General features: G+C 43.0%; 1 pseudogene; it reads left to right on the plus strand.

Annotated features, from left to right (window-relative positions):
* The first annotated feature begins 3,696 nt into the window (after positions 1-3,696).
* LOC138870318 (uncharacterized) overlaps positions 3,697-25,408 on the plus strand; it is a 29,075-nt pseudogene continuing 7,363 nt past the window's right edge.

A 25,408-nucleotide genomic window follows, 5' to 3' on the forward strand; every position in this document is an offset into this window, starting at 1 on the left:
TGAAATTTGATAAACGGACCCGGACCCGTGATTCGACGGTCCCGGAGGGTCCGTAGAAAAATATGGGACTTGGGCGTATGCCCGGAATCGAAATCCGAGGTCCCAATCCCGAGAAATGAATTTTTAAAAGAAATTATTTTATGAAATTTAATATGAAAATTTGAAATAAAAATGAATTATAAAGCATTGGTATCGGGCCCGTATTTTGGTTCCGGCGCCCGGTACAGGTCTTTTATGTGGTTTAAGCGCTTTCTGTGAAATTTGGTTGAAATCGGACGTCGTTTGACGTGATTCGGACTTGAATTCCTAAATTTGAAACTTGATGAAGTTTGAGAAAAACTCTTGATTTTGAGGTTTGATTCATTGTTTTTGAAGTTATTTAGGCGATTTGATCGCACGGTTAAGTTTGTATGATGTTGTTGAGTTAGTGCATGTGTTTGGTTAAGAGCCCCGAGGGCTCGGATGTGTTTCGGAATGGTTTTAGACTTAGAAAAATTGCAGAACTGTTGTCTGCTGGTGTCCAGTCTTTTGTGCTATGCGATCGCATAGCTATGTCCGCGATCGCATAGTGTAAATTTTCAGGGTTTTAGTTTGTTCTATGCGATCGCATAGTTCCTCCCGCGATCGCATAGTGTTAGCCTGAGAGGTCCTATATTTTGCTCTATGTGATCGCATTATTTTCTCTCGGAATCCCAAATCACTTAACGGAGCTACAACAACTCTCAAAATTCCATTCCGACTCCCGGATCAAAATCTCACATATCAACCGGAAATCGCCAAAATACTAACTTCGCCAATTCAAGCCTTAATCTTCTCTAAAACTCCAAAACCCATTCCGATCGCGCTACTAAGTCACAAATCACCTCCCGAAGCTAACCGAACCATCAGAACTCACTTCCGAGCCTTCTAACACATAAGTCAACGTCTGGTTGACTTTTCCAACTTAAGCCTTCTTAAAAGAGACTAAGTGTCTCATTTCTTACCAAATACTCTCCGAACTCGAACTAATCAACCCGATCACATAAAACACGGATAACAAAGCGTAAAGAAGCTGAAATGGGGGAAACAGAGCTCTAACTCATGAGACGACTGATCGGGTCATCACAGTAAAGCACGAAGGGTGATGTCGTGCTGCACGATGTACCATTCTGTGCCGATTTTATTGATTATATGGTGAGGAAAGAGAAAAAAAGCACGAAGGGTGATGCTGTGCATATTTCATTTATATGATTGCTTTGGTGAGGACGAGAGCGTAAAGCATGAAGGTTGATGTCGTGTATTTGTTGCTTTCTGATTCTTTGTTGATATCCGAGTTATGTTGTTTCTTTGATTACTTGTTCTTATTTGATTTACTTCGAGGTTATAGATTTCCTTACCCTATTTTCCTTGTGATTGTTGTTTGGGTGAGGAAGAGCGTAAAGCACGAAGGGTGATGTCGTGTATTGTTTTGGTGAGGACGAGAGTAAAAGCACGAAGGGTGATGCCGTGCAAATTGTTGACTTTTGATTCTTGTTGACATTTTGGCTTTGTTACTTCTTTCTGTTATTGAGGATTTCTATTTGAAACTGTTAGCTCCCCATAGCATGCTCCCCCCTTAGCTGTTTAAATTCTGTATATTTCCTTTTATTGTATATATCTGCACAGGTTGTTTTTGGTAGGTCCTGTCTAGCCTCGTCACTACTTCGCCGGGGTTAGGCCAGGCACTTACCAGCACATAGGGTCGGTTGTGCTGATGCTACACTCTGTGCATCTTTTTGCATAGATCTAGGAGCAGCTTTTGGAGCTCAGCAGTAGGATTTGATCGGGAGCTGACTTCAGTCCAGAGACACCGAGGTAGCCTTGCTGACGTCCGCAGGCCCAGAGTCTCTCTCTCTCTTTATTCATTTTGTTATCTTTTGTACCAAAACAAATAGTTTATAATTTTCTTTCAGACGATTGTATTTAGTAAATCTTAGAAGTTCGTGAGCATTGTGACACCAATCTTGGATAGAGGATTATGTTAAACTTTCCGCATTTCTATTCAGTTTTTATATAAGTTAAGACTTTCGCTTGAAATTTTAATTATGTTGCCTTTATTACATGTTGATAATTATGGAAAAGAATGTGTGTTAAACGGAAGGTAATTTAAGTTGGCTTGCCTAGCTCCTATTAGTAGGCGCCATCACGACCCCGAGGGTGGGAAATCCGGGTCGTGACAAGTTGGTATCAGAGCACTAGGTTACTTAGGTCTCACAACTCATGGACAAGCTCTGTAGAGTCTGAGGGATCGGTACGGAGACGTCTGTATTTATCCCGCAGAGGCTACTGAGTTAGGAAAACTTCACATCTGTTCTTTCTTGTCGTGCGGTTCTGTTTACCCAATACTGATTGAATTTCTACTCCGTTCTTTCGCAGATGGCGGGGACACGCGCTTCCTCATCGACCGCGCAGCAGCCCGAGCCCCCAGCAGCAGCTCCTATTAGGGGCAGAGGCCGAGGCCGAGGTCGTGCCTGAGGCCGAGGCAGGGGCAGAGCTCAGCCCCGAGCAGCAGTTCCAGAGGTGGAGCCTCATGTTGATTATGATGAGGAGGTTCCAGCTCCAGCAGCTCCGGTGGGCCCAACTCAGGTCTCAGAGGGTTTCATTACCACCCCAGTTCTTCAGGACGCCCTGGTTCGATTGGTAGGCCTTATGGAGAGAGTCACCCGAACAGGTTTGCTTCCTGTAGCACCAGCCACTTCTTAGGCTGGAGAAGGGACTCAGACTCCTTCTACACGCACTCCGGAGCAGGTAGCTCCCCAGATTCAGACTCCAGCGGTTCAGCCAAGAGGGGTAGTTCAGCCGAGTGCCATAGCTTAGACCGGCGATGTAGTGGCTATGTCCGCCAATGCTTTGTGGAGACTGGATAGGTTCACCAAGCTTTTCACTTCTACTTTTGCCGGTGCATCTATTGAGGATCCCCAGGATTATCTAGACAGCTGCCACGAGGTTCTCAGAAACATGGGTATTGTTGAGACCAATGGAGTTGATTTTGCTACATTTCGCTTTTCTGGATCCGCCAAGACTTGGTGGAGGGATTATTGCTTAGCGAGACCAGCCAGATCACCATCTTTGACTTGAGAGCAGTTTACAGTGTTGTTTCTAGAGAAGTTTCTCCCCGTTACTCAGAGAGAGGCCTATCGGAGGCAGTTTGAGCACCTCCAGCGGGGTTCTATGAGTGTTACCCAGTATGAGACCAGGTTCATCGATTTAGCTCGCCCTGCTCTCATCATACTTCCCACCGAGAGAGAGAGGGTGAGAAGGTTTATTGATGGTCTTATTCTGCCGATTCGTCTTAAGATGGCCAAGGAGGCCGGGAGCGAGATCACATTTCAGGAGGCAGCCAATGTGGCCCGCAGAGTTGAGATGGTTCTGTCACAGGGAGATGATAATGGGTCGGATAAGAGTCCCCGTCATTTAGGAAGATTCAATGGTACCTCATCTGGAGGTAGAGATTCGTATGGTAGAGGCCATCCTCCTATGCCCTTTCAGTTAGCTCTCCAAGTATCACATGGTATCTCAGGTGGTCGTGGTTCTCAGACGCATTATTTGGATCAGTAGTCCTTCAGTGCACCACCAGCTCCCATCGGTGCACCGTCGCTTTAGAGTTTCCAAGGTGGTCATTCAGGGCGACAGGGTCAGTAGTCTCAGCAGCCGAGGGCTTGTTACACTTGTGGTGATATGGGTCACATTGCCAGGTTTTGCCCTCGAGTTTCAGGTAGTTCTCAGCAGCAGGGTCCTCGTCCTATGATACAGGCACCAGCTGCTCCACATCCTGCCCAGCCAGCTAGAGGCGGGGGTAGAGGACATAGAGGTGGAGGTAGAGGTCATAGAGGTGGAGCTCAGACCACTAGAGGTAGGGGTCAACCAGCAGCCGATCATCCCAGGGATGTGATTCAGGGATGTGGGCCCCAGCCTCGATGTTATGCTTTGCCAGCCAGGCCAGAGGCTGAGTCATCCGATGCTGTTATTACAGGTACTATTTTGGTCTGTGATAGAGATGTTTCAGTGCTATTTGACCCTAGATCTATGTATTCATATGTGTCGTCTTATTTTGCACCCTACTTGGTTATGCCTAGTGAGGCCTTGAGTATTCATGTATATGTATCTATACTAGTGGTTGATCAGGTTTATCGTTCTTGTGTTGTGGTGTTTAGGGGACTTGAGACCCGTGTTGATTTGTTGCTCTTAGATATGGTGGATTCCCGTATCATGCGATCTTGGATTGTCATGCCAAAACTGTGACTTTAGCCTTACCGGATTTGCCCCGTTTAGAGTGGAGAGGGACTTCTGGTCATTCTACCCGCAGTGTTATTTCGTATGTGAAGGCTCGACATATGGTCGAGAAGGGGTGTTTGTCCTACTTGGCTTATGTTCGTGATTCCAGTGCTGATATTCCCTCTATTGATTCTGTGCTCGTGGTTCATGCGTTTCCTGAGGTTTTCCTATCAGACTTACCAGGGATGCCACCCGATAGGGATATTGATTTTTGCATCGATTTGGCTCCGGGCACTCAGCCCATTTCTATTACGCCATATCGCATGGCCCCGCCAGATTTGAAAGAGCAGTTGCAAGACTTGCTTGAGAAGGGTTTCATTAGACTCAGCATATCACCTTGGGGTGCGCCAGTTCTATTTGTAAAGAAAAAGGATGGCTCGATGAGAATGTGCATTGATTACCGGCAATTGAACAAGGTTACAATTAAGAATAAGTATCAACTGCCGAGGATTGATGATTTGTTCGATCAGCTTCAAGGTGCCAAGGTATTTTCAAATATTGACTTGAGATCTGGCTACCATCAATTGAGGATTAGGGCATCCGATGTCCCTAAGACATCATTCTGCACTCGGTGCGGGCATTATGAGTTCTTGGTTATGTGATTTGGGTTGACCAATGCCCCAGCAGCCTTTATGGATTTGATGAACCGAGTGTTCAGGCCTTATTTGGACTCGTTCGTGATAGTCTTCATTGATGATATTTTGATAAATTCCCGTAGCCGAGAGGAGCACAAGCAACATCTTAGAGTGGTTCTTCAGACCTTGAGGGATAGTCAGTTATATGCTAAGTTCTCAAAGTGCGAGTTCTGGTTGAGCTCAGTTGCATTTCTAGGTCATGTTGTATCAGTAGAGGGTATTCAGGTTGATCTAAAGAAGATTGAGGCAGTCAAGAACTGGCCTAGACTAGCATCAGCCATAGAGATTTGAAGTTTCTTGGGGTTAGCAGGTTACTATCGTCGGTTCGTAGAGGGGTTCTCATTTATTGCAACCCCGATGACCAGGTTGACCCAGAAGGGAGCCCAGTTAAGATGGTCAGACGAGTGTGAGGCGAGCTTTAAGAAGTTCAAGACAGCTCTAACTACGACACCGGTATTGGTTTTGCCCACAGGTTCATGGCCTTATACAGTCTATTGTGATGCATCTCGTATTGGACTTGGCGCAGTGTTGATGCAGGATGGCAAGATCATTGCCTATGCTTCGAGGCAGTTGAAGGTTCATGAGAAGAACTATCTAGTGCATAATTTGGAGTTGGCAGCCATTATTCACGAATTGAAGATTTGGAGGCACTATCTGTATGGCGTGGCGTGTGAGGTGTTCACGGATCATAAGAGTCTTCAGTATTTGTTCAAGCAAAAGGAGTTGAATTTGAGGCAGAGGAGGTGGTTGGAGTTGTTGAAAGATTATGACATCACTATCATATATCACCCGGGAAAGGCCAATATGGTGGCCGATGCCTTGAGTGGGAAGTCAGCCAGTATGGGTAGTCTTTCTTATATTCCGGTCGGCGAGAGACCACTTGCTTTGGACGTTCAGGCTTTGGGCAATCAGTTAGTGAGGTTGGATATTTCTGAGCCTAGTAGAGTATTAGCTAGCACGGTCGCCCGTTCTTCGTTATTAGAGCGTATCTGTGATCGGCAATTTGATGGTCCCCATTTGTGTGTCCTTAGGGACACGGTATAGCGTGGAGGTGCCAAGCAGGTCACCTTAGATGCTGATGGAGTTTTGAGATTGCAGGGTTGAGTTTGTGTGCCTAATGTGGATGGGCTTCGAGAGTTGATTTTAGAGGAGGTCCATAGCTCCCGGTACTCTATTCATCCGAGCGCCGCGAAGATGTATCAGGACTTGCGACAGCATTATTGGTGGCGTAGAATAAAGAAGGATATCATTGCCTATGTGGCTCGGTGTTTGAATATTCAGCAGGCTAGGTATGAGCATCAGAGGCCTGGTGGTTTATTTTAGAGGATTGAGCTTCCCGAGTGGAAGTCAGAGCGAATCACTATGGACTTCGTTGTTGGGCTCCCGCAGACTCGGAGGAAGTTCGATGCAGTTTGGGTAATGGTTGATAGGCTGACCAAGTCAGCGCATTTCATTCCCGTGGCAGTATCCTATTCATCCGAGAGGTTAGCTGAGATCTATATCCAGGAGATTGTTCGCCTTCATGGTGTGCCGGTATCTATCATTTCGGAACGAGGTACGCAGTTTACCTCGCGTTTCTGGAAAGCATTCCAGCGAGAGTTAGGCACCCAGGTTGAGTTGAGTACAGCATTTCATCCTCAGACGGACGGGCAGTCCGAGCGGACTATTCAAATATTGGAGGATATGCTATGAGCTTGTGTCATTGACTTTGGAGGTCTGTGGGATTAGTTCTTGCCTTTAGCAGAGTTTGCCTACAACAACAGCTACTAGTCAAGTATCCAGATGGCTCCTTATGAGGCTTTGTATGGTAGGCGATGTCGATCTCCGGTTGGATGGTTTGAGCTGGGAGAGGCTCGGTTGTTGGGTACAGATTTGGTTTATGAGGCTTTGGACAAGGTCAGGATCATTCAGGATAGACTTTGTATAGCTCAGTCCAGGCAAAAGAGCTATGCAGATTGAAAGGTTCGAGATGTGGCTTTCATGGTTGGTGAGCGAGTATTGCTCCGAGTGTTGCCTATGAAGGGTGTGATGAGATTTGGGAAGAAGGACAAGCTTAGCCCTAGGTTCATTGGTGCATTTGAGATTCTTGATCGAGTGGGAGAGGTGGCTTATAGACTTGCATTGCCACCGAGATTATCAGCCATACATCCAGTGTTTCATGTGTCCATGCTTCGGAAATATCACGGTGATCCATCCCACGTGTTAGATTTCAGCACTGTCCAGTTGGACAAGGACTTAGCTTATGAGGAGAAGCCGATAGCTATTCTAGACCGGCAGGTTTGCCAGTTGAGGTCGAAGAGTTTTCCTTCGGTTCGTGTTCAGTGGAGAGGTCAGCCTCCTGAGGCATCGACCTGGGAGTCCGAGTCCGATATGCGGGACCGTTATCCTTACCTTTTCCCCGACTCAGGTACTTCCTTCTTATGTCCGTTCGAGGACGAACAGTTGTTTTAAAGGTGGAGAATGTGACGACCCAAAGTGTCATTACCGGTTTTCTACCTTTTTCGTGCTTCCAAGGCCTTGAAAACCTCACCTTTAGTTGCCTCGATTTGCGTGTGCAGTCCGGGCGTGTAGCCGGAAAAACTTATGTGTTAAATTATGTAATATTTGATAAATTGTGGCTTTAAAATGGTTAAAGTTGACTTTGGTCAACATTTTGGGTAAACGGTCCCGGAGGGTCCGTAGAAAAATGTGGGACTCGGGCGTATGCCCGGAATCGAAATCCGAGGTCCCGAGCCCGAGAAATGAATTTTTAAAAGAAATTGTTTTCTGTAATTTAATATGAAAATTTGAAATAAAAATGAATTAGAAAGCATTGGTATCGGGCCCGTATTTTGGTTCCGGCGCCTGGTAGAGGTCTTATATGTGGTTTAAGCGCTTTCTATGAAATTTGGTTGAAATGGGACGTCGTTTGACGTGATTCGGACTTGAATTCCTAAATTTGAAACTTGATGAAGTTTGAGAAAAACTCTTGATTTTGAGGTTTGATTCATTATTTTTGAAGTTAGTTAGGCGATTTGATCGCATGGATAAGTTTGTATGATGTTGTTGAGTTAGTGCATGTGTTTGGTTAGGATCCCCGAGGGCTCGGGTGTGTTTCGGATGTGTTTCGGAATGGTTTTAGACTTAGAAAAATTGCAGAACTGTTGTCTGCTGGTGTCCAGTCTTTTGTGCTATGCGATCGCATAGCTATGTCCGCGATCGCATAGTGTAAATTTTTAGGGTTTTAGTTTGTTCTATGCGATCGCATAGTTCCTCCCGCGATCGCATAGTGTTAGCCTGAGAGGTCCTATATTTTGCTCTACGCGATCGCATTATTTCCTCTGCGATCGCAGTGTGTTAGCCAGCCTTCACTATTTCGTTTATGCGATCGCATAGTGTCATTCGCGATCGCAGAGCCCTGTCCCATTTACTCTATGCGATCGCACTCCTTTTTCCGCGATCGCATAGGCCAAATTCGCCCAGTTAAATTTTAAAATCCAAAACAGTAGCCTTACGGGATTCTTACAAAATTTCACAAACTCTTTCTTCTCCAAAGTTCTAGGGCGATCTTTGAAGAATTCTTTCACCATAAACTCTTGGGTTAGTAATCTTTAACTTATTCTCTTCTATTTTCATCAACATCTATTGAATTTCTTGGCCTAAAACATGTAATTTAGGGTAGAAATTGGGGGAGTGGGGTAGAGTTAGGGCTTTTTACTTTTTTTTGATTTGGACCTTGTTTTGGGGTCGAATTTGAAAACAAATTATATATTCGGACTCGTGGATGAATGGGTGATATGAATTTGGTCCGAACCTCGTGTTTGGACCATGTAGGCCCGGGGTCGAATTTTGGTATTTTTGGAAGAATGCTAGCAACTTCATATCTAAGCTATGGAATTTTGTTATCGAGTCTTTATTGATATTATTGAATTAATTATGCCTAGATATCGTTGTTTCCGAGTCAGATTATAAAGGAAAGGCGGTATTTGAGGGTTGATTGCTATTCTTTGGAACGAGGTAAGTGTTTGTTCTAACTTTGGCTTGAGGGAATAGGATTAGAGTGTTGTTTGCTATTTGCTAATTGTTGAGTACGGTGTATAAGCATGGTGACGAGTATCTATACACCGGAGTCTTGCATGATCGTGAGTCTTATTTGTGTTTATTCGGATTTTGTGATACCTCTTCCTTGTTACATTGATAAATTTCATATAATGTGAAGAGTTTGAGGAAGAATTATGATTTGTACATGCTTGGAGTATTGGCTCGAGTATATCATAAAGCGTGAAAGTATATGAAATGATTGAACCCCTTTGGAGCGTTGGCTCAGGTGGTAAAGTGATATAAGAGGTAAAAGTGAAATAAAGAGAAAGAATTATTGAATTGCTCCCTTGCCGGGATGCTTGTTGCTTTGTTGACTATCTCCCTTGCCGGGATGCTGAGATTATTGATATTGTTCCCTTGTCGGGATTTTAACTGCTTAATTATGCTCCCTTGCCAGGAGTTAGCTGTTTATTTGTATTCCCTTGCCGGGATTTCTATCATTATTTGTCTACTCCCTTACCCCTTGTTTGTGATTGTTGCTTGGGTGAGGAAGAGTGATAAAGCACGAAGGGTGATGTCGTGCATTGTTTGCTATTGTGAGGAAAGAGTGTAAATGTCACGATCCAACCCCCGAACCTGATCGCGATGGCGCCTCTCGTGAAGACAAGGCCAGTTAGACCAAAATGGTACACCTCTTTTTAACAGTTAATCATCATAAACAGTAATAACATATAATATATACTCATAAATTGTGGAATTTTAACATTAACAACAGAAGGAACCATCCTGACACAGCCCAAACCGGGGTGTCACAAGTCATGAGCAACTAAGAAGTCCGGATACAAGTCTACTGAACACAAAATCCGATACAATAGTTCAGGAAAAAAACATGGAATGATAGGATAAGGGAGGCACGGGGCTGCGAACGCCAACAACTACCTCGTAGTCTCCAAATCACTGCCTGGACTGGGAGAAATCAGCACTCAGGAGCGGACTCTGCGATGCCTGAATCTGCACACATGGTGCAGGGAGTAATGTGAGTACTCCGACTCAGTGAGTAATAATTATAAATAATGGCTGAAAGTATGGAAACACGTAAAGGCACAAAGCAATTCCATATCAAGTAGTAAAAATCACTTAAAGCAGTAAATCAGTGAAGAAATCAAATGATATTCCTTTTGAAACAAGTAAAACCGGTAAATTAACAGGTAAATAACAAGTAGAAATCCGCCCCTCGGGCACAGTATCAATCGCTCAACATAGTATCAGCCCCTCGGGCTTAGTATCAGTCACTCAAGACAGTATCAGCCACTCGGCCTACCTCATAATCACTCATATCAGCCCCTCGGGCATAGTATCAATCACTCAGCATAATGGGTACCTGCACTCACTGTGTGTGTGCAGACTCCGGAGGGGCCCCTTACGGCCCAAGCGCTATATCAAGCCACCTCGTGGCATCATCACTCGGCACTCGACCTCACATCACTCAAGCCACCTCGTGGCATATAAAGTATCTTAGGCCCTCGGCCTCATATCACTCAGCATATCATCACATATGGCCCTCGACTTCACTCAGTCCAAAAATCATCACAAGCCCCTTGGGCATTAGTAAAGCAGTAGTTCTCAGCCCAAAACATGATGTAGAAATATCATTTAAGTTTCAAATCTGAGTAAAAGTGGCTGAGTTTGTAAAACAGTAGATATCAACAGGACTGAGTTTAATAACAAGTCAAGCAGTGAGGAAACAATGATAAAAATCCCCTAGGGGTTCAAATAGTTGGCACGAAACTCAAATATGGCAATCAGCCCAAATCATGATGATAACAAATGAATTTCAGTCAAATATTCGGTAAAATCATCAATCAGGATGGACCAGGTCACAATCCCAGTAGTGAAAGACACCACGCTCATCATCCAGCGCGTATCTTGCCTCAATATAGCACTACGATGTGCAATCCGGGGTTTCAAACCCTCAGGACATCATTTACAACCATTACTCACCTCGAACTGGCTAATTCTCTAGCTCGCGACACCTTTGCCCTCGAATTGGCCTCCACGCGCGTCGAATCTATCCAAAATCAGAACGAATACGTCACAATTTGCTAAGGGAACAAAGCCCAAGCGAAAACATTCGAAAAATATCAAAAATCCCAAAATTAGCAAAACCCCAGCCCCGGGCCCACATCTCGGAACTCATAAATTTTTACGACATCGGGTTCCTTATCTCGCCACGAGTCTATACATACAAAAATCTCTCAAATCGGATCACAAATGGCCCCTCAAATCCCAAATTTAGAATTTCAATTTCAAGCCCTAATTTCTTACAATTTGGCTATATTTTCATGAATTTCAAGGATGACTTCACAATATAATCATGTATTTAGTTCATAGGACTCACCTCCAATCACTTCCCATCAAAACCACTTCAATTCCCGTCCAAAAGCTCTCAAGGTTGCTCAAAAATGGTGGAAAATGGGTTTGGTTCGCGGATGAAATGTTTTGAACATTCTGTCCGAGTACTGTAGCTAACCGTATGCGATCGCATTAGAGCTCCTGCGATCGCATAGAACAAAATTTCAGGGCACTGTAGCTAACCCTTTGAGATCGCAACACCTTCTATGTGATCGCATAGAGCAAAATTGCTCTGCACTGACTGGTGCATTTCTGTAGCATTTTCCAACTTCAAAAATTCCCGTTAGCCATCCGAAATCACCCCCAGGCCCCCTAGACCTCAACCAAACACACCAACATATCTTAAAACATCATCCAAACTTGCTCCAATCATCAAAACACCTCAATTAACACTAAAATCATCGAATTACATCGAATTCAAGCCTAAGCTCTTTTAAAACTTCTAAAACACGCATTCGATCGAAAACCCAACCAAACCACATCCGAATGACCTAAAATTTTGCACACGCATCCCAAATCACTTAACGGAGCTACAACAACTCTCAGAATTCCATTCCGACTCCCAAATCAAAATCTCACCTATCAACCGGAAATCGCCAAAATACTAACTTCGCCAATTCAAGCCTAAATCTTCTCTACAACTCCAAAACCCATTCCGATCGCGCTCTTAAGTCACAAATCACCTCCCGAAGCTAACCGAACCATCAGAACTCACTTCCGAGCCTTCTAACACATAAGTCAATGTCTGGTTGACTTTTCCAACTAAAGCCTTCTTAAAAGAGGCTAAGTGTCTCATTTCTTACCAAATACTCTCCGAACTTGAACTAATCAACCCGATCATATAAACACGAATAACAAAGCGTAAAGAAGCTGAAATGGGGGAAACGGAGCGGTAACTCATGAGATGACTGGCCGGGTCGTCACATCCTTCCCAACTTAAACAAACGTTCGCCCTCGAACGAGTCAAGAAACATACCTGAAACCTCAAACAGATGAGGATATCTTCTCCGTATCTCCCGCTCGGTTTCCCAGGTAGCCTCCTCCACGGGCCGCCCTCTCCACTGCACTTTCACTGAAGCTATATCCTTTGACCTCAACTTTCAAACCTGGCGACCCAAAATAGCTACTGGCTCCACATCGAAGGTCAAATCATAATCCAACTAAACCGTGCTAAAGTCCAAAATATTAGACGGATCCCCAATATACTTCCGGAGCATAGAAACATGAAATACTGGATGCACACTCGACAGGCTGGGTGGCAAAGCAAGCTCATTAGACATCTTCCCAATCCTCCGAAGCACCTCAAAAGTCCCAATGAACCGCGGACTCAACTTGCCCTTCTTCCCAAACCTCATAACACCCTTCATGGGAGAAACCTTTAGCAAGACCTTCTCACCAACCATATAAGACACATCTCGAACCTTCCGGTCCGCATAACTCTTCTGACGCGACTGCGCTGTATGAAGCCTCTCCTGAATCACCTTCACCTTCTCTAAGGCATCCTGAACCAAATCTGTCCCCAATAGTCTAGCCTCGCCGGGCTCGAATCAACCAACCGGAGAACTACACCGCCTCCCGTATAAAGCCTTATACGGAGCCATCTGAATACTCGACTGGTAGTTGTTATTGTAAGCAAACTCTGCAAGTGGTAGAAACGTATCCCATGAACCTCCAAAGTCAATAACACAAGCACGCAACATGTCCTCTAATATCTGAATAGTACGCTCGGACTGTCCATTCATCTAAGGATGAAACGCTGTGCTCAACTCTACCTGAGTACCCAACTCTCTCTATACGGCTCTCCAAAACTGTGAAGTAAACTAAGTACCTCTATTTGAGAAGATGGAGACCGGAACACCATGCAACTGAACAATCTCCCGGATATAAATTCCTGCCAACCGCTCTGAAGAATAGGTAGTACACACAGGGATGAAGTGCGCAGACTTGGTCAGTTGATCCACAATCACCCAAATAGCATCGAACGTCTTCAAAGTTCGAGGAAGACCACCCAAAAAATCCATGGTGGCCCTCTCCCACTTCCACTCGGGAATAACCATCTGCTGAAGCAAGCCACGCGGTCTCTGATGCTCATATTTCACCTGCTGACAATTGAGACACCGAGCTACAAATCCCACGATATCTTTCTTCATTCTTCTCCACCAATAGTACTGCCTCAAATCCTGATACATCTTCGCGGCACCCGGATGAATAGAATACCGCGAGCTATGTGCCTCCTCCAAAATCAACTCTCTAAGCCTATCCACATTGGGCACACAAATCTGGCCTTGCATCCTCAACACACCATCATCACCGATGGTCACATCTCTAGCATTATCATGTTGGACTCTGTCCTTAAGGACAAGCAAATGCGGATCATCATACTGGCGCTCTCTGATACTATCATATAAGGAAGACCGAGAAACCACACAAGCCAACACCTGACTGGGCTCCGAAATATCCAATCTCACAAACCGATTGGTCAAGGCCTGAACATCAACTGCAAGGGGTCTCTCCCCAACTGGAATATATGCCAAACTCCCCATACTCACTGCCATTCGGCTCAATGCATCGGCCACCACGTTGGCCTTTCTCGGATGGTACAGAATAGTGATATCATAATCCTTAAGCAACTCCAACTATCTCCGTTGCGTCAAATTAAGATCTTTTTGCTTGAACAAATGCTGAAGACTGTGATGATCAGTGAACACCTCACAAGATACGCCATACAAGTAATGCCTCCAAATCTTCAATTCATGAACTATGGAAGCCAAGACCAAATCATGAACGGGGTAGTTCTTCTCATGGGGCTTCAACTGACGAGAAGCATAAGCAATAACTCTACTTTCCTGCATCAACACACAACTAATCCCAACTCTCGAAGCATCACAATACATAGTATATGAACCTGAAGCTAATGGCAAAACCAACAATAGAGTTGTGGTCAAGGTTGTCTTGAGCTTCTGAAAGCTCTCACACTCGTTCGACCATACAAATGGAGCACCCTTATGAGTCAACTTGGTCAAGGGTGATGCAATGGATGAAAATCCCTGAACAAACCGGCGATAATATCCTGCCAACCCAAGAAAGCTACAAATCTCTGTGGCTGAGGACGGTCTGGGCCAACTCTGAACCGCCTCTATCTTCTTTGGATCAGCCTGTATACCCTCGCTGGACACCACGTGCCCCAAGAAAGCCACTAAACTGAGCCAAAACTCACACTTGGAGAATTTTGCATAAAGCTTCTCCTCCCTCAATCTCTACAACACAACCCTCAAATGCTTCGCGTGCTTCTCCTGACTACGCGAGTACTCCAGGATATCATCAATGAATACTATAAGGAACGAATCAAGATAAGGCCGGAACACGCTGTTCATCAAATGCATGAATGTTGTTGGGAAATTGGCTAGCCCGAAAGACATAACAAGAAACTCATAATGACCATATCTGGTCCAGAAAGCAGTCTTAAGAATATCTGAATCCCTGATCTTCAACTGGTGATAGCCCGAACGGAGATCAATCTTAGAGAACACTCTCGCCCCCTGAAGATGATCAAATAAATCATCAATGCGAGGCAAAGGATACTTGTTCTTAATTGTTACTTTGTTAAATTGCCTATAATCGATGCACATTCTCATTGTGTCGTCCTTCCTCACAAACAGAATGGGCGCACCCCAAGGTGACATACTAGGCCGAATGAACCCCTTATCTAGGAGTTCCTGCAGCTGTTCTTTCAATTCCTTCAACTCTGCTGGTGCCATACGATACGACGGAATAGAAATGGGCTGAGTGCCCGGCACCAGGTCAATACCAAAATCAATATCCCTGTCCGGTGGCATGCCCGACAGGTCTGCAGGAAAAATATCAGGAAAATCCCTCACAACTGGAATAGAATCAATACTAGGAGTCTCAGCTCCAACATCCCTCACAAACGCTAGATATGAAAGACAACCCTTCCCAACCATACATTGGGCCTTCAAGAAGGATATCACTCTACTAGGAACATAATCAGTCACACCACGCCACTCGATCCGCGGTACACTCGACATAGCCAAAGTGATTGTCTTAGCATGACAGTCTAGAATAGCACGATACGGAGATAACCAATCCATGCCCAAAATGACATCAAAATCCACCATGCTCAATAGCAATAGATCCACTCGGGTCTCCAAACCCCCAGTAGTCACCACACATGACCGGTACACACGGTCTACAACAACAGTATCGCCCACTGGGGTATATACATGAACAGGTAAAGCAAGAAACTCACGGGGCTTACCCAAATAACGAGCAAAGTATGATGAGACATAAGAAAAGGTGGAACCGGGATCAAATAATACAGAGGCATCTCTATGGCAGACTGAAATAATACCTGTAATGACAGCATCTAAAGCAATAGCATCTGGTATGCTTGGGAGTGCATAGAAACGGGCCTGACCGCCCCCTGATCGACCTACCCCTCTAGGGCGATCCCTGGCTGCCTGACCTCCACCCCTAGCTGGCTAGACGGGTGGTGAAGTAACTAGAGCAGAAGTCGAGGGCTGGCCCCTCTGTTGGGACGAACTAGCAACACGATGACGACACTACCTCCACACATGTCCAAACTCTCCACACTCAAAACAACTCCCAAGTGCTGGAGAAAGGGACTAAAGGGAACCCCTCGCACCGGAGTGACCAACTGATGCACTAGGCATAGAAGAACCCTGAGCTGACAGGGCACGAGATGAACTCTAGGCTGGAAGGGCACTGAGTGATGACTTGCCCCGTTGAGATCCATGATGACCATGACCCAAAGATGCCCCGCGATGCTCTGGGTGGTCTGACTGAGCAGGTCTGAAAGAATGGCCTTTACCATGCTGAAACTGGCCCCTCGAAGAAGCACCACTATAACTGCCAGATCCTCGAGGCTTCTTGGCCTCCCTCTCCTCTCGATCATGATGGCGAACCGTCTCAATCTCGCGAGCGATATCGACCAACTCCTCGAATGTAGCACCCAACACCATCTCTCAGGTCATAAGAATACGGAGGTGATAGTTAAGGCCATCAACAAATCTCCTGATCCTCTCACGATCTGTCGGAACCATCCAAATGGCATGATGAGCCAACTCAGAAAACCTAGACTCATACTGTGACACGGTCATATCCCCCTGTCGCAACCACTCAAACTGTCTACGCAGCTCCTCTCTGCGGAACTGCGGCACATACTTCTCCAAGAAAAGAGTGGAGAACTGTTGCCAAGTAAGGGGCGCTGCTCCAACTAGCCTACGCCTCTCATACGCCTCCCACCATGTGAAGGCAGCCCCAGTAAACTGAAAGGTAGTAAATGCCACACCACTAGTCTCAAGAATCCCTGCTATATGGAGCATCCGCTGACACTTATCAAGAAAACTCTGGGCATCCTCGCCCTCGGCACCATTGAATGACGGAGGCTGGAGTCTATCAAACCTCTCAAGACGATGCTGCTCATCATCCAGCATAACTGGCACAACAAACTCCTGAGCTGGTACAACCGGTTGAGCTGGAGGTGCTCCCGGTATCTGTAGTCCCTGCACTACCTACTCAGGTGTGCGAGCAACGGGGGTCTGATTGCTTCCCTCGGCCTGTGAAGTAGCTGCTGCTGTAGTGGCTGAAACTGCCTGAGCCAGGCCAGTGCAAACTGAGAAGATCTGTGCCAAGGCCTTCTGAAGACCCGGAACCACGATAGGCAACAGCTGGTGCCTGAACTGGTGTTGTTGGAGCATCCATAGCTAGAGCCTGATCCGGAGCTGGGGCAGTTGGTGGGTCAACAAGTGCAGCCCTCGCTGCTCTGCCACGTCCACGACCGCGTCCACGACCTCTGGTGGCCTCAGTGGGTGGCACTGGTGGTAGTCCACCCCATCTGCGAGAGAATTGAATAACAGAAGTTTAGCATTCGGATCCACAAGTTTGCACGACAGGAGTTTCAAGAATATGAAGTTTTTTCCTAAAGGTTCTGCAGCCTCTCGAGGATAAATACAGACATCTCCGTACCGATCCGCGAGACTCTACTAAACTTGTTCATGACTCGTGAGACCTATGTAACCTAGGCTCTGATACCAACTTGTCACGACCCAACCCACGAACCCGGTCGTGATGGCGCCTCTCGTGAAGACAAGGCTAGCCAGACCAAAATGGAACACCTCTTTTAAATAGTTTATCATCATAAACAGTAATAACATATAATATAATACTCATAAATTGCAAATTTTAACGATAATAACCGCAAGAACCATCCCGACATAGATCAAACCGGGGTGTCACAAGTCATGAGCTACTACAGAATCTGCTATAGGTCTACAAAGTACGGAATCCGATACAACAATCTGAAGAAAACATAAATGATAGAGGATAAGAGAGACAAGGGGTTGCGGACGTCAACAGCTACCTCGTAACTCCAAATCACTGCCTAGCCTGGAAGGAATCAGCCCTCAGGTGCGGACTCTGCTATACCTGAATCTGCGCACATGGTGCAGGGCGTAATGTGAGTACTCTAACTCAATGAGTAATAATTATAAATAATGGCTAAAGGTTTGAAAATACATAAAGGCACAAAGCAATTCCATATCAAGCAGTAAAAATCACTTAAAACAGTAAATCAGTGAAGAAATCAAATGATATTCCTTTTGAAACAAGTAAAACCGGTAAATTAACGGGTAAATAACAAGTAAAAATCCGTCCCTCGGGCACAGTATCAATCGCTCAACATAGTATCAGCCCCTCGGGCTCACTCTCAGTACAGTATCAGCCCCTCGGGCTCAATATCAATCACTTAGAACGGTATCAGCCCCTCGGGCTCACTCTCAGAATAGTATCAGCCCCTCATGCTACCTCACAATCACTCATATCAACCCCTCGGGCATAGCATCAATCACTCAGAACAATGGGTACCCGCACTCACTATGGGTGTGCAGACTCCGGAGGGGCCCCTTACGGCCCAAGCACTATATCAAACCACCTCGTGGCATCATCACTCGGCACTCGGCTTCACATCACTCAAGCCACCTCGTGGCATATAATATATCTCAGGCCCTCAGCCTCATATCACTCAGCATATCCTCACGTATGGCCCTCGGCCTCACTCAGTCCAAAAATCATCACAAGCCCCTTGGGCATTAGTAAAACAGTAATTCTCAACCCAAAACATGATGTAGAAATATCATTTAAATTTCAAATCTGAGTAAAATTGGCTGAGTTTGTAAAACAGTAGATATCAACAGGACTAAGTTCAAATAATAAGTCAAGCAGTGAGGAAACAGTGATAAAAATCCCCGAAGGGTTCAAATAGTTGGCACGAAGCCCAAATATGGCAATCAGCCCAAATCATGATGATAACAAATGAATTTCAGTCAAATATGCGGTAAAATCATCAATCGGGACGGACCAAGTCACAATCCCCAGTAGTAAAAGACCCCACGCTCATCATCCAATGCGTATCTCACCTCAATATAGCTCTACGATGTGCAAATTCGGGGTTTCAAACCCTCAGGACATCATTTACAACCATTACTCACCTCGAACTGGCTAATTCTCTAGCTCGCGACGCCTTTGCCCCTCGAATTGGACTCCACGCGCGTCGAATCTATCCAAAATCAGAACGAATACGTCACAATATGCTAAGGAACAAAGCTCAAGCAAAAATATTCGAAAAATATCAAAAATCCTGAAGTTAGAAAAACCTGAGCCCCGGGCCCACATCTCGGAATCGAGTAAAATTTACATTTTCGGAATCCTCATACCCTCACGAGTCTAACCATACCAAAATTATCCAATTCTGATACTATTTGGTCCTTCAAATCATCATTTTATATTTTTGAAAGGTTTCACAATTTTCTTCCCAAATTCCATCCCAAATCACGAATTAAATGATGAATTCAGTGATAGATTCATGTATTCTAGCCAAATCTGAGTTAAAATCACTTACCTCGATGAATTTCTTGAAAAAACTTCGAAAAATCGCCAAAATCCGAGCTCTCTTGGTCAAACTATTAAATAAAGCCCAAAACCTCGTATTTATAGGTACCCCTCAGATTTCAGCTACCGCGGGCCGCACCAAATCGACCGCGGTCTGCGCAAGCCAGTGCGGTCCGCGCGAAAACACAACCGCTGCCGCACAGGTCTCTCTCTGCAGTGACAGGCTTTAATATTTTGGCCATAACCTTTTCTACAGATGTCCTAATTGCGATATCTTTACCTTTCTGGAAACTAGACACGAAGGTCTACAACTTTCGATTTTGAATCACCTCACAATTTTTTGTCTATCAAAAGATATGAGCTTCCGAAGTTGGACCAGCGGGAAGGTTCTTCACCGCGGCCGCGCCCACTTTTGTGCGGTCCGCGCGACACCTACTGCGGCTGCGCCCTCTTTAGTGCGGTCCACACAGCACTCACCGTGGGCGCACTCATTTTTGTGCGGACCGCGTGGGTGAGTTCTGGGGCCTGCAACCCTCCTGGACCTGCTACAGCTATGATTTTCGGCCTAAAACATCCCGGAACCTACCCGGGATCCCCGAAACTTCAAACTAATTGTACCAACACATCCCATGACATCGTTCAAAATTTTTCAACACTTCAGAACGCTTACAACAACATCAAATCACCAATTTAACATAGGATTCAAGCCTAAGAACTCCAAGAACTCTTAAATTATGCTTTCGATCAAAAGGTCTATCAAATCTTGTTCGAATGACCTGAAATTTTGCACACACATCCCAAATGATACAACGAAGCTACTGCAACTCTCGGAATTCCATTCCGACCCCTATATCAAAATCTCGCCTATCAAGGAATTTGCCAAAATAGCAATTTCGCCAATTCTAGCCTAAATCTTCTCTACAACTCCAAAACTCATTCCGATCGCGCTCCTAAGTCACAAATCACCTCCCGAAGCTAACCGAACCATCGAAACTCACTTCCGAGCCTTCTAACACATAAGTCAGCATCCGGTTGACTTTTCCAATTTAAGCCTTCTTAAAAGGGACTAAGTGTCTCATTTCTTACCAAATCCTCTCCGAACTCGAACTAATCAACCCTATCACATAAAACACGGATAACGAAGCGTAAAAAAGCTGAAATGGGGGAAACGGAGCGGTACTCATGAGACGACTGGTCGGGTCGTCACAAGAATATATAATTAAAACAGCTTCAATAGAAGCTACAAATCAAGATCTAGAAGACTTCAAAATTAAAATTGAAGAACTTATAAATTTAGGAGTAATAAGAAGATCCACTTCTAAACACAGGTCAACAGCCTTTATGGTTAGAAACCATAGTGAGATAGTAAGAGGAAAAGCGAGAATGGTAATAAACTACAAAAGACTTAATGATAACACTAGAACAGATGGATATAAGTTACCTGATAAAAAACAATTAAGAAGGGTATAAGTATTTAACCATGGCCGAGGTGAGGTTAAAGAAATAAGAGTTAAGAAAAATGTTAAAATCTTTAAAAGATTGGGAAGAAGAGATGAAAAGAGTGGATTAAAAAAAATAATAAAAAAGAAGAGTAGTGAAGGGGTAATTTCAGTTCATAATTTAGATAATATGGTAACTATACAAGTCTATAGAATAAAAGAGAGAGGGTACCAAGTAGGATTTTCACAACATAAGAGTTCAATCGCAAAAAATAATTTTATTGTTAATGTCCAACAATCGTAATAACTATAAATATATATATATATATATATATATATATATATATATATATATATATATATATATATATATATATATGATCCTTATATAAGTAAGCGGTCGAATTCAATCAATTCACTGTTTACTTTTTGGCCGAGTGAATTTACCGTTTATATTTTGGCTAAATACATGCCCTTCATTGACCTTACCATTGAAAGAAATAACTTTGATTATCCACCAAAGCATTTGTACTCGGGTGGTCATATGATGATTTTTTTTTTTTTTTTGCATTCTGATTTTATGTATTGTCAGTATAAATATATACATACACTATCATATCATTTAAAAAGCAATTGTAGTTAACTCTATTCATTATGCATTCATCGATTACTTTTAATAAATGTTACGGTAACATGTTAAAATAGTTATTACCTGGTGTGATATTGTAAAAATTCTTTATATTGTTATTTGTTAGTCAATAGAACTAATTTGTTTAATCTTATCTGCAATCATGAAATGTACTATTATAATGGAGCAGAGGTGGAGAGAGAGCCTTAGCTACGAGTTCGGGCGAATTGAGTAACTTTTGCTTAAGCTCTATATTTTATATTAAAAAATTTATAAATATTTAATTATGAATCTAGTAATTAAAATAAGTTATTTGTTCAATGACGAATTCAGAATCGGTAAATTCCATATCCTAGCGTCGCATCTGTAAATGAGTCTTGATCGCTAAATGAGATTACTCAAGTTGCATTGCTTTCTGTCCAATCCTACTTTTTGCTGTCCTTTAGCCTTATTTAATATTCCAATACTTTCAAAATTTAGTGAATCTTCAGTCACATCTCAGCAGTCTTAAGATCTAGTAGGTTATTTGTTCTGATTCACCTTATTTGAAAATAAGGCATTCCCACAAATCGAACTGATTCAGTTCAGCAAATTAAAATATCTTTAGGGGTCGTTTGGTACGAGGTATAAGAAGATACAGGGGTGGTATAAAAATTTAATATCACCTTAATATTCTGTTTGGTTAGCAAATCAGGTATATAAGTTATCCCGATATTAATTTTAACACCAGGATAACTTATACCTTATAGAGGGTAGGGTAATTAGCACCGGTATAACTTATACCTTCTTTTTAGAAATTATGCAATTGTCATTCTTAATACAACATATCAAACAGTGAATAAACAACAATTCCAGCATAAATTATCTCAACATAACTTATACCGGTATAGGCGTATTCCAACCAAACGACCCCTTATAGTATTGTTTATTTTCCCACCTTTTGTTTTCTCTTCCTGTCTTTTCCTACGAGCTTTTTGAGTAAAGGGCAGCCCGGTGCACTAAACTTTCGTTGTGGAATCGGGGGAAGGGCCAGATTATAATGGTCTATTGTACGCAGTCTTACCCTGCATTTATGCAAGAGACTATTTTTACGGCTCGAACACGTGACCTCCTAGTCACATAGCAACAACTTTACGCCAAGGCTCCCTTCCTATTAGCTTTTTGAGTACTAATCAAAATGCACATGCTGATCTTCTTGTGGATCATCTTCTCCTCTGTCTTGGACATGGTTGAAAATATATACATATAGCCAATTTATAAGCTAACGTTGGAACATCGATTTGGTTGAAATTTGGAGAGAAAAAAAAGTTGAACTTTTGTTACAAAATAACTTTTAAAAGTTGAAGTTGTGTTTGTATATGCATTTTATTTGAAAAACATTGAAGTTTTGTAAGTGCAAGAAAATATTTCACCCAGAAACTGACCCAAACTAGTTTTTGGAAATTTGAAAAAGAATTATTATTTTTTTAAAAATTGATCAAATTCCATGAACAAATAATATTATAAATATTTTTTGAAATAATATATGTCCAAAGGGGAGCTAAGTTGTTGTTATTTCAGTAGAAGTTTAACTTATATACACTAATTAAAAGTGTGCTAAATATGGAATGACCTATTAAAACACAAACTTTGAATCACATGAAGAGTTTAGTCACAAATTAAATTAAGAATTCAATGAGTTGCTATTGTTTTTGTTTACTTCATACTAGTGTGTTTACTACCTTCAAACAAAGACAAAACTTGTATAAGTTTCAAGTAAGCTCTTGGATTCATTTGACAATTAAAGTATTTGGAAGATTGTAGTCATTGCCCTTGTTGAGACACAACATTTTCTATCAATATAGAAACAAAACTGATGGGGCTGTAAAGTCATGCCCCCAAAACACTGCAACACATTATGGGAAAATCAATAGAGGATCCAATAATAGGTTTGTCAGTTTGCAAGTTCGATATAATTTTGTGTTTTAAGGTCAGAATCCTATATATGTGCCAAAAAGAGTATAAATAAAATTAAATATATATTATATAATTTACAATATTTAAATTCTGAATCCGTCAATAAAGAAAATGCATGTGTAAACAAGTTCAGAAGTTTCCCCACATTAGATCCCACTCCCCAACTCCCCCTCCACACCCTAACCCGAGAAAAAAAAAAAGTACGGAGTCACTATTATGACAAATAATATGGTAAATAGGGTCACTATTAGTACGATTTTTTGAAGGGGAGCTTTAAAGTAATGGTAAAGTTGTTTTCGTGTGATTTATAGATTACGAGTTCGATCCGTAGAATCAGTCACTAATACCTACATCAGGGTAGGCTACCTATATTACACTCCCTTGGAATGCGACCCTTCTCCTGACTTTGCGTAAATACGAGATGTTTTGTGTACCGGGCTACCACTTATTAGCATATGGTTTTCTTCTAAAAAGTCTGTGGTTTGCATTTACTATTTTTTTTTGTTTTCCACATTGTTCGATATCCACTTTAGCACCCCGATTAAATCAAACTCGGCACCACGTAATGCCCACTCTCTTCAATTATTTTTGGGATATGAGGGTGTAGATCTTGCTTTATATTTATTACTAGTTAATTTGTCTGCGCTTCGCGTGGTCTTTATTAGAGTATGTATAAAAATTTATTGCTAAAATTTTTAATATTAAAAATCAATCTTTACTCTATATATAATAATTTTATCTTCTCTATATTCTCTATCCATAACATTATCAACTGTGATATAATTGTATCAAGGTTGTTTTTTTTTTAAAAAGAAAGGTTCTTAAGAGTTGCTTCTCTATTTTTATACAAGCGTACACTTTACTCCTTTTCAAGAACTTTACGGGGCTAATTTGAAGGTCTAGATTGCTGGGCAAAACTTTTCTTATCGATGAAAATATAATTGAATTATTGGTTAAAGTAAAATGCTTTAATGAACATTAATATTATGTATTGACGATTTGACATTGTGCCATTTGCCAAAATTTGAGGATATCTTACATCATGCTAACAAAATTGTGACGACCCGGCCCGTCGTCTCATGAGTTACCGCCTCGTTTCCCCCATTTTTATGCTTCTTCATGTTTCGTTATCGGTATTCGGTGTTAGAGTAAAATCGGATTGGCTTTAATAGGAAATGAGACACTTAGTCTCTTTAAGGAAGGCTTGTTTTGGAATAAGTCAACCAGATGTTGACTATTGAGTTAGAGGGCTCGGATGTGATTTCCGGTGATTCGGTTAGCTTCGGGGGATGATATGTGGCTTAGGAATGTGATCGGAATTTATTTTGGAGGTCCGGAGTAGAATTAGGCTTGAATTGGCGAAGTTAGTATTTTGGCGAATTCCGGTTGGCAGGTGAGATTTTGATACGGGGGTCGGAATGGAATTCCGAGAGTTGCAGTAGCTTTGTTAGGTAATTTTGGATGTGTGTGCAAAATTGTGATGACCCGGCCAGTCGTCTCATGAGTTACCGCTCCATTTCGTTATCCGTGTTTTATGTGATCGAGTTTATTAGTTCGAGTTCGGAGAGGATTTGGTAAGAAATGAGACACTTAGTCTCTTTTAAGAAGGCTTAAGTTGGAAAAGTCAACCGGATGTTGACTTATGTGTTAGAAGGCTCGGAAGTGAGTTCCGATGGTTCGGTTAGCTTCGGGAGGTGATTTGTGACTTAGGAGCGCGATCGGAATGGGTTTTGGAGTTGTAGAGAAGATTTAGGCTTGAATTGGCGAAATTGATATTTTGGCAAATTCCGTTTGATAGGCGAGATTTTGATATAGGGATCGGAATGGAATTCTGAGAGTTGCAGTAGCTTCATTGTGTCATTTGGGATGTGTGTGCAAAATTTCAGGTCATTCGGACGAGATTTGATAGACCTTTTGATCAAAAGCATAATTCAAGAGTTCTTGGAGTTCTTAGGCTTGAATTCGATGTAATTTGATGGTTTTGATGTTGTCTGAGGTGTTTTGAGGATTGGAACGAGTTTGGAGGATGTTTTAGGATGCGTTGGTGATTTTGGTTGAGGTCCCAGGGGCCTCGGGGTGATTTCGGATGGCTAACGGGA

Source organism: Nicotiana sylvestris, chromosome 6 (genome assembly GCF_000393655.2).
Source record: "Nicotiana sylvestris chromosome 6, ASM39365v2, whole genome shotgun sequence".
NCBI lineage: Eukaryota > Viridiplantae > Streptophyta > Magnoliopsida > Solanales > Solanaceae > Nicotiana > Nicotiana sylvestris.